Source organism: Petaurus breviceps, unplaced genomic scaffold, assembly GCF_028583685.1.
Source record: "Petaurus breviceps papuanus isolate PSGF00001 unplaced genomic scaffold, PetGlider_PUasm1.0 551, whole genome shotgun sequence".
NCBI lineage: Eukaryota > Metazoa > Chordata > Mammalia > Diprotodontia > Petauridae > Petaurus > Petaurus breviceps.
Genome location: NW_027186372.1, coordinates 23,799,876 through 23,809,692, shown reverse-complemented (window position 1 = coordinate 23,809,692; position 9,817 = coordinate 23,799,876). Strand labels below are relative to the sequence as shown.

General features: G+C 39.1%; 1 pseudogene; it reads right to left on the bottom strand.

Moving 5' to 3' along the window:
* Positions 1-5,073: 5,073 nt before the first annotated feature.
* On the bottom strand, positions 5,074-9,817 carry LOC138172864 (large ribosomal subunit protein eL30 pseudogene; annotated as a pseudogene).

Here is a 9,817-nt window from a genome sequence, read left to right as displayed (position 1 = left end):
ATGGCTTGGCCATTGTCAGTCATGCAGCTAGTAAGTGTCTGAGGCCAGATTTTAACTCAGGAAAAGGAGTCTCCTGGCCCAGCACTCTACCCACTGTGCCAACTAGCTACCCCTGGGGTCACATAGAACAAATCCAATCCCTCTGCCATGCAACAATCCTTCAGATACTTGAACCCAGCTATCACATTCCCCAGTCTTTCCTCTCTTCTCTGAATTACCCATCCCCAGTCTCTTCAGCAGATCCTCATATGTCATGAGTTTGAGGCTTTTCTTACTACCACAATCTATAACTCTGAAATTCCTTTCTCCAACTAGAACTTCTTGTCCTGCTATCTCTTTCTGTGTTTAATTCTTCCTAAACCTATTCCATGTCCTCACTGTAATGTTCAGAGATTCCATTCCTTTGTGCTTTTCCAGACTTGCATTTCTGCTCTCTCCTCATTTTCTTCCCTTCAAAATTCTGACCCATTCATTGGTTAATTAGCTCAACTTTATACTGTTAGAGATCCTCAAATAACTTGTTCTACTGTCTTATCTCTGCTCCTCCTTTTCCAAGCTGCAACCTTGGATTCCTCCTTTCTGCTTGGTCTGCTCTTGCTTTAGTGCTTCCACCAGTGTGGTAGTAACGGATTTCACACAACTGTGTGGAATGGAGTTCATTACAAATGCTTGTTGTCTGCTCTCAACTGGATCCTCAATGCTACATGCCAATCACCAACACCGCCCCCCCCCCCCAGCCTCTTTTTTGTTGTCTTTCATCAGTTTCAGTCATGTTGGCAAAGATACTGGAGTGGTTTGCTCTTTCCTTTGCCAGCTCATTTTATAGATGAGCAAACTGAGGTGACTTGTGCAGGGTCACACAACTAGTAAGTATCTAAGGCCAGCTTTGAACTCAGGAAGATGAGCCTTCCTGACTCCAGGTCTGTCACTTTATCTGCTGTGCTACCAAGCTGCCCTGCCAATCCCTTTACTTTTCCCTAATTGTCTTTCCTTCAGACTCCCCATAGTGGTCACTTTAAACTTTCCTTACTGTTTTCATGAAACCTGCACCATCCTTTTCTCTACTCCTCAGGTGAGACCCTAACCTTGTATTTCACTTAAGAAATTGAGACTATCCCTCAAGGGCTCCTTTTCTTTCCCAACTCTGAACCTCAAATCACCTCAGTATCATCCCTCTCCCTTCTTTGCTCCAGTCTCAGGCTTTCCTTCTTGCCAATGGTAATAATCCCTTTACTTATGGCCTTGATCCCATCCACTCCTACCCCCTGTTGAGGCTCATCCTTGTGACCATTTCTTATCTTCCTCCCTAATTTTCAGTTATTCCTTATCCACTGTCTCCTTCCCTGCTGTCTACAAATGTGCCCAGATCTTTTCCAGACTTCAGCAACCCCCACCACCAGCAGCAGCAACTTTAATTTAACCCTGCCATCCCTTCAAAGCTATTCTATGTCTCAGCTCTGTATCTGTCATACTCCTAGAAAAAGTTGTCTATATATTGTATCTGTTGCCTTAATTTTCTTACCTCCTACTCACTTTTTAATCCCTTGTAACCTGTTCTCTCTCTCTCTACTACTACTACTTGACTGAAACTGCTTTCTCCAAAGTGCCCAATGGTCTCTTTATTGCCAAATCCAATGACCTTTTATCAGTTTACATACTTCTTAATTTTTCTGTGGTGTTTGACATATTGGTGACCTCCTCCTTCTGGATACCCTCTCTTCCCCAGGTTTTCATGATACTACTTTTGTCACTAAGTCATTGATTAAAATATGAAACAACCTTAGTCAAGCATATATCCTTGGTGCACTCCACTAGAACTCCCTAAATTGATTGGAGCCATTAATTACTACTCTTTGGGGTCAGCCGTTCAGCCACCTTTGAATCTACTAAACTTCCCTATTGTCTAACTCACATCTCTTCATTTTGTCCACGTATCATGAGAAATATCATCAGAGATGCCAAATGCTTTGCTAAAATATCAGAAGGCTATGTGTCTACAGCATCCTGATGACCTGACTGTCTAGTAATACTGTAAAAAATAATGAAGTTAGTCTGGCATGACCTGTGTTGGCAAAATCAGACTGGCTCTGTGTGATTATTGTTTCTTTTTCCAAATAATCACTATCTGCAACTTTAATAATCCATTCTGGAATTTTGCCAAGGATCAAAGTCAAGCTCACTCAGGTATGGTTTGTGTATTTCACCTTCTTCTCTTTTTTGAAAAAAGGCATAACATTTGACCTTCTCTAGTCCTGTTGCACATGAGTCTCCTATGGGTCTTAAAAAAATTAGCGGCAATGGCTCAGCAATCATATCTGACTAACTCTTTTAGTAAATAAAGGTCAGATGGCTTGAACTCATCAAGGACAGCTCAGAACTTTTAACTTTTTTTTTAACTATTTATTTCTTGATTTATATTGGGTGGCAACTCCCTATTCATCAATTTTTTTCTGTCCTTTTTAAGCTGAAGACCATTCTCCTTGGAAAAGAAAATGGAAACAAAATGAGAACTGAACAGCTTCGACTTTTTTCTGTCGTCAGCTATTGTTATCCCATACATTCTGAGCAATAGTTTTTTTTTTTTTGCCTTTTGGAGGGCAATTGGGGTTAAGTAACTTGCCCAAGGTCACATGGTTAGTTTTGTGTGTGTGTGTGTGTGTGTGTGTGTGTGTGTGTGTGTGTTAAGTGTCTGGGGCCTGAACCGAACTCAGGTCCTCTCAACTCCGAGGCCCGCGCTTTGCTCACTGCACCACCTTGCCTCCCCCCTCTGAGCAATAGTCTCATACCATCTTTGATCACCCTATTTTCCCCAAAATCTTGGGTGGGAAAAGACCAAACTGTTTTGTTGTCCTTAGCATTCTTTCCCAGTCTCAGTCTATCCTGAACTTTGGTGCTAGAAACACCTGTCTTACTGGACCATTCTATGCTTTTCTATTCATCTCCCATGACCTTCCTTTTCTTGTCTTTTCTATTCATATTTTTCAAAAATCTCAATTGGTCAATGAGTTCTCTATGTAGCTATATTGGTTTCTTTAGACAACTTCCCTCTTTTCTTCTCATTGGACATTCCTTTTTATGTTTACAGTTTAATTCTGAAAAGTTTCCCATCTATTCAGGACTAACTTTCTCTGTAGAATTGCAGACTCCTATCATGGAACCCTATTCATGGACTCCTATCTTTCCTTTGTCTGAATTCATTGAAATCTTCCCTAAAGTCTAGGCTTATCACATTTCCCAGCTTTCTTCTCTATCACAAGTTCTATGCTATAGTCAATACACATCCTTCACCCCCCTATGCCCTCCCATAATTCCAGAATTTCCTCATGTGACTATACCTCCTGAATATGTAATGCTTCTCTGACCCCTTTTTATCTCTCTGGACCAATCCAACAAGCATTTAGTAAGCACCTTCTGTTTCCAGGGCACTGTGCTTAAGTGCTGGGGAAACAAAGGTAAAATAAAAAAATGTATCTACAATCTTAAGGAGCTCATATTTTCCTGGGAGGTATTCAACATGTAAACAGATGGATTTAAAGAGGAAGGAGAAGAAGTCAGCATTAACAATTAAGAGGATTGGAAAAACCTTTCATAAGGCGTGACATATGAGCTAAGGTTTGAAGGAAGATAGAAAGACTAAGAGAGGGAGGTGAGAAAATGTCATGTTCCAGAAATGGAGAGTTAGTAGTGGAAAAACATGGAGGTGGATCATGGAGTGTGTACCAAGTAGGTTTGTTTGACTGTAATATAAAATACATGAATGGTAGTAATGTACAAAAAGACTGAAAAGGTAAGTTGGACCCAAACTATAAAAGGACTTGGAAAGCCATGCTGAGGAGTTTGCATTTTATCGTAGAGGTTTATTATAAAACAAGTTTAACAGACACAAAGGAAGAATTACTTATTTGGAGAATTATTACATGTTCTTGGCTAGATCAAGCCAATATATTAAAGTTGTCAGAACTATGAAAATTCATTTGTAGATTTAATGACATTCCTCTAGAAAACCCAATAGGATATTTCATAGAATTAAATAAGTGAAAAAAAATCATATGGAAGAACAAAGGGACAAGAATGTCAAGGAGAATTATGAAAAAAAAGGAGAAAAGAGGATTTGCACTGTCAAATCTCAAATTATATAAGCAATCTAGTAATTATGAAAACAATCTGGTTAGAAAAAACTGGCAGTGTCACATAGGAGATAAAGAGCCAAGTTCAAGTCCAGTTTCTCATGCATACTGACTGTGTGACCCTGGAAAATTAATTTAACCAACCTCTCAGTGTTTTAGGTAACTCTCTAAGTTGAAGAGAAGGAGCTGACCTACAGAATAAGTAGAGAGAATTTTCACACCTGGGAGTTTCTAATGTAAGGTGATGGGAAGGATGTCCAGGAGGCTGGTGACTAAGCATTAGCAAGCACAGCTGATTTAGTCCTCCTCATGGAAAACGCTGCAGAACCTGCTTCTGAAGAGGCATGAGGGTGTTTCATGGAAGTGTCTTGGAGAGGTTTGAAGCATGTCCTTAGATTCTGTAATTGGTTTCAGTCTACTGTCCATGTGATGAAGAGACTTTTTAAGTGACTGTGGAGTTGGAACTGAGGTATCGTCAGAAGGCCAGAGCCAGCCCCTTTGGTCTCACTGCTTCCTCCCTTGCAATATTCTGGCATATGATAATCTAGCATTTCATAAATAAAAGATTGCAAAATAGTGTAGAAGGGATTCATTAATTCAAAAAACTTTTCCAAAAATTGTAGAGTATTATAGCAAAAAAAGGGATTAGGACCACATCCCATACTGTCTACTATGAAAATTTCAAAATGTAACAATGGTCCCTACATATAAAAATAATTAAAATCATTTAAGAGATGATAGACTATTGTACTTACTGTAGTTATGGAGAAGAAAATTTATTTTCTTAATTATTTAATAAATATCAATAAATAATTAATATTTTCTTATTCAACAAAGAGAAGAAATTATAAGAGATACAATAAACTGATTTACTTATATCTGAAACATTAAATAGTTTTTTTAAACAAGTTTTGGCCTGGTTTATGAAAGTATACTTTTATACAGTTTACTTTTCACTGGTCTGTTCTGGCATGCTTCCAATGATATCAGAATCACCTGGATCAGTGATATCCAGCTACCTACTCTGGAGTACTTCCCACATGCTGTACCCAATTCAATGTCATTGCCACTGTAGTGATGTACGCCAGTTTTGGCCAACATATCATAATATTCAATCTCTGATTTCCTCAAGGCTGGGCAGTTGTTGGCTAAGATGACCAATTTGGCTTTGCCTTGTCTGATCATTTTCAGGGTCTGTTTGTAGCCTAGCACGTATTTGCTGCTTTTCATGACCAGCTGGAGCCTCGAGTTAATAGACTCCAGAGACTTTTTCATCTTCTTTGAGGCCACTATCTTCCTGCCTGTGGTGTGGGAGGACCCTCAGTCAGAGACCTGCTGCCAAGATGGCCGGGAAGCAAGAAAAAAAAGCTAAATAGTTTTAAAATAATAACAAATGCATCCAGAATTTAAAAAAAAAACAGACTGGAAAAAAATGCTAAATTGTGAAAACATTTCTGGTAAAAATTTGATGTCCAAAATATAAAAGGAATTAGCACAAATATATAACTGTAAGATTCAATATATGTAGTCAAAAGAAATGAGTAGAATTAGGTTCCCAAAAAGAACACTAACCATATAAAAAAGCATTCAATGCCTTGAAAAATCAGAGAAATGCAAGTTTAAAATATTCTGATATATAACATTAATTTGGTCAAGAGAGTTATAAAGAATAAAATTTGATGGTGATGGGCTCTGGAAAATAGGCATGCTATCATATATACTGTTGGTAGAATTGCTAAATAGTGAAATCATTTAAAAGAAATACAGCATTATACAGTAATAACTAAGAAACTTTTTTATTTCTTGACTCCATAAACCCACTACTAGAGCTATACACTAAAGTTGTTATTGACAGATAGAAAAGAACAATTTGTACAAAAAAATTCATGTTGTTGTTGTTGATTTGTGTCCTAACTGTTTGTGACCCCATTTGAGGTTTTCTTGGCAAAGATACTGGAATGGTTTGCCATTTCCTTCTCTAAAGCCAACAGGGTTAAGTGATTTGATCAGGGTCACACAACTAGTAAGTGTCTGAGACCACATTTGAACTCAGGAAGATGAGTCTTCCTGACTCCAGGCCTGGTACTTCATCTACTCTGCTATCGAGCTGCCCTGCAGAAAAAATTCATAGTGGCAGAGTAGTGAAAAGCTTAAAATATCTAGTGTTCAATACCTAAGGGATAGCTGAATTAATGTTGGCACATGAATATCATGGAACATTATTGTACTACAAGAAACAACAAATAAAAACATGGGAAGAGATAGTGTGGTATTTGGAAAAAAAAAAACAGGAGTAAAACTGCAATGTGTTCACTATGTAAATGATAATAATGACAATAAAATCCAGAAACATGTAAGGATTTCAGAAGAGGTCACAAGAATAAATAGAATAATTTTCTTTTCTTATTTAAGTAAATATAAACCTTAAAATGTTTTAGACAAACTCATATTCTTATATTTGCTTGATAAAACAAAGCCGAAAAACCCTATCATTCACAGTCCTAATGGATACCTTTTAGGATGACATATATCTTTTTAAAAAACAAATCCTTGTTGATGTTATTCAGGAATTTATTGAACAAAGTTATTTTTGTGGTAGCATGTGTTATAGAAATTTGTGTGATTTTAAACATATTGTAGCATCCCTAAGAAATGCCTAGTTTGAGGAGAGCTTTTAAAGTTGTTTTTTTTCTTTCTTACTTATTAAAAACTTTTTTTTTTGCAATCAACTACCAATAAATAAAGAGGGATCTTTTTCCTTTCAGGCAGTTGTAAAGTTAGGAAGAAGGTACAGATAAGGTTACCCAAGGAGACTTCAATCCCTACAGTCAGGAAGTTTCACACAAAGAAAAGATAATATTGAGCCGAGGGCACTAGCTACTTTGGTGTATCTGTGTTCTGAGCCTTGAGCTAAGCTTCCCCAGTTGAGGAGATGAGAGGCCTTTAGGCCAAGACTCTAAGGAGAATGTCAGTTTACTACTTAAGGGAAGAAAGCAGAGATGGTTCCTTTGCCCCTCCACATGCCTTCCAGCTCCATGCCCACCTCACCTGCTTAGGGAAACTAAAAGATCTGAAGCACAGAATTGTGGGAAGGTGGCAGCATGTTAGGACAGAGAACTGTCCAGATTCTCCATGAAAACCCCAGTAATGCTCTACAAATACAGCAAAAGGTACAATAATAAATAAAATCAAAGAGAAACTTCTATAAGCTCCTCCTTCCATTCTAGGACAACACAAAAAGGTTGTCAGAATCTTGTGAACATGGAGACAAGTTTGGGGGTGGCTAGGTGGTGCAGTGAATAGACCATTGGCCCTGGAGTCAGGAGGACTTGAGTTCAAATTTGACCTCAGACACTGAACACTTACTAGCTGTGTGACCCCGCGGAAGTCACTTAACCCCAACTGCTCTACCTTCCCCCCTCCAAAAAAGAAAAAAAAAAAAGAAAATGGAGACAAGTTCAGGCAGGCAGAAGCCAAAGAGACAGACCAGGTAATTCAGCGCCCTTACAGGGTAGCACCTAGGTAGCCTGTGAGAGGTATGGTAGATGACAAAGCTAGATAGGGCAGGGCACAGCACCCAGGTGTCACGGAGCTTGGGCAGCCCTGGCCCACAGGGCATAGCACCCAGGTAACAGAGCATGCACAGTCTGAGCTGGTCAGTGCCCAGTCAGCTCAGCACTCAAAGCCCACGCAGCTTTGCCAAGAGATACCAAGGAACAAGTCAATACCAGCACCCAGGGTGGGCAGTGTTCAGGAAGCACTGTACTCAGGAAACATCACCCAGGTGTTGAGGTTTAGGGGTGCTGAGACCCGAAATAGCGACACGTGGGTCCTGTCTGAATGAATTCGACCTGAGCCTTCTTTCAGTTGAGGACAATGTTTATTAAAACACGGATAGGTAGGTGTGATTCTAAAAATCTGCCATATTGGCCAGACTCTTTAGGAAACTCAGCATTTATATTGCTAATGCAAACCAGCCAATCTGAATTTGAGCATTGGCTAGACAATTAAGGAAACTGAGCACTTTCATGGAGGCAAGACAGATCTTTTATACAGAAGACTGTTGGAATGGGGAAGGAGTATATATGGAATTAAGGAAGTGGTGGTTTAGGCTGGCATCAGGTAAAGACAAGGGCAGTTAATTAACTGGGAAGGGCTGATTGCCCCAGTGAACACCAGGGACCTGAACCATATGGGAAAGTCCAGGGGCTTTTCCTTTTTGGGGTTCAGATTCCAAAGACATGGTTTTCCTATTGGGAGTTCAGATCCCATCACAGGCAGCCCACACTATCCACTGAAGGAAAAAGGGGACCAGGGAAACACCTGGGAAGAAAAACACCTAGTCTAGTTTAAGGTTTCCCAGGAGGTCACCTTCTAGGACCATTAACATCTGAGTGGGACCTGTCAGGCTCATAGCAAGGGACAGAACCAAATCTGGGTTTACGACTGTGAAAGGAGACAGAGAAGGAGACAAAGCCAAAGTCTAAGTTGATCCACCAGAAAAATGGGCTCAAACTTAATTCCTGCAGAAGATAGGGTCACCATATCCAGGACCAAGTGGGACCTGCCTACAGCATCCAAGAATAAAGAAGGGAGCAGAATCGGATTCAGGCACAAAAACTCCAATTCAGAAACTGAGGAGGGAGATTTGAGGAACTGGAAGAAAATGCCAGACAATGAAGAAATGTTGTGGAATGAGGGAAACTGAGGAGATAATCCCAGAAAAAAAAATGTAGCTCTACAGCTAGTCCAAATAGAACCTTAGAGAAAAGAATTTCCTGATCACAAGGACTACATGAGAACCTAGAAAAAAACAAAAGAACAAGAGATACAAAATAGAATTTTGTTTTGTTTTAAATAAGTCGTATTGCTATTTTCTGTTTCTTATATCACTCAAGTATCCCATGTACCCTTCTCCTTCCCTTCTAGAGGTCCATTCCATATGACAAGTGGTATTTTTTGGAGAGGAAAAAGAAGGAAAAAAAAGTCAGCACAATTGATACATTGAAAAAATCTGTAAACATATGCAATGTGTGATACCTGTGTACCTCCCATCTCCATAAACAGGCAGGATGGGTCTGTCTTCTCATACTTCTTCCTTTGAGACCCCATTTGATCTTTATAACTTTGTTACATTTACTTTTGATTTTTTGCTGTCTTGTTCTTTGTACTTAAATTGTAGTTACTGTGTATATTGTTTTCTTGGCTCTGCTTGCTTTGCCCTACACTAGTCCACATTGATAATTCCGTGCTTCTGTGCATTAATCACATACATTATTTCTTACAGCACAGTAACTTTCCATTACATTTGTGTACCACAATTTGTTTAGTCATTCCCCAGCTGACAGAAATCTACTTTGTTTCTAATTTTTAGCTGTCACAAAAAGTGCGGCTACAAATGTTTTGGAGTATATGGGAACTTTTTCTTACCAGTGGCTTCTTTGGTATAAAAGCTCAGAATGGAGTTTTTGGTTCAAAGGATCTGGCCATTTTAGCTACTTTATTTGCGTGATTACAAATTGCTTTCCAAAATACTCATGTCTTTTCAACACCTTAGTCTGCCTATCCTTTTACAGACTCTTCATCATTGAGTATCGCCATTTCTTGTTGTCCTTACCAATTTGTAGGGTGTGATGTGAAGCCTCCGGTTTGTTTTTATTTGCATTTGTCTTATTAGTTATATGGAGCAT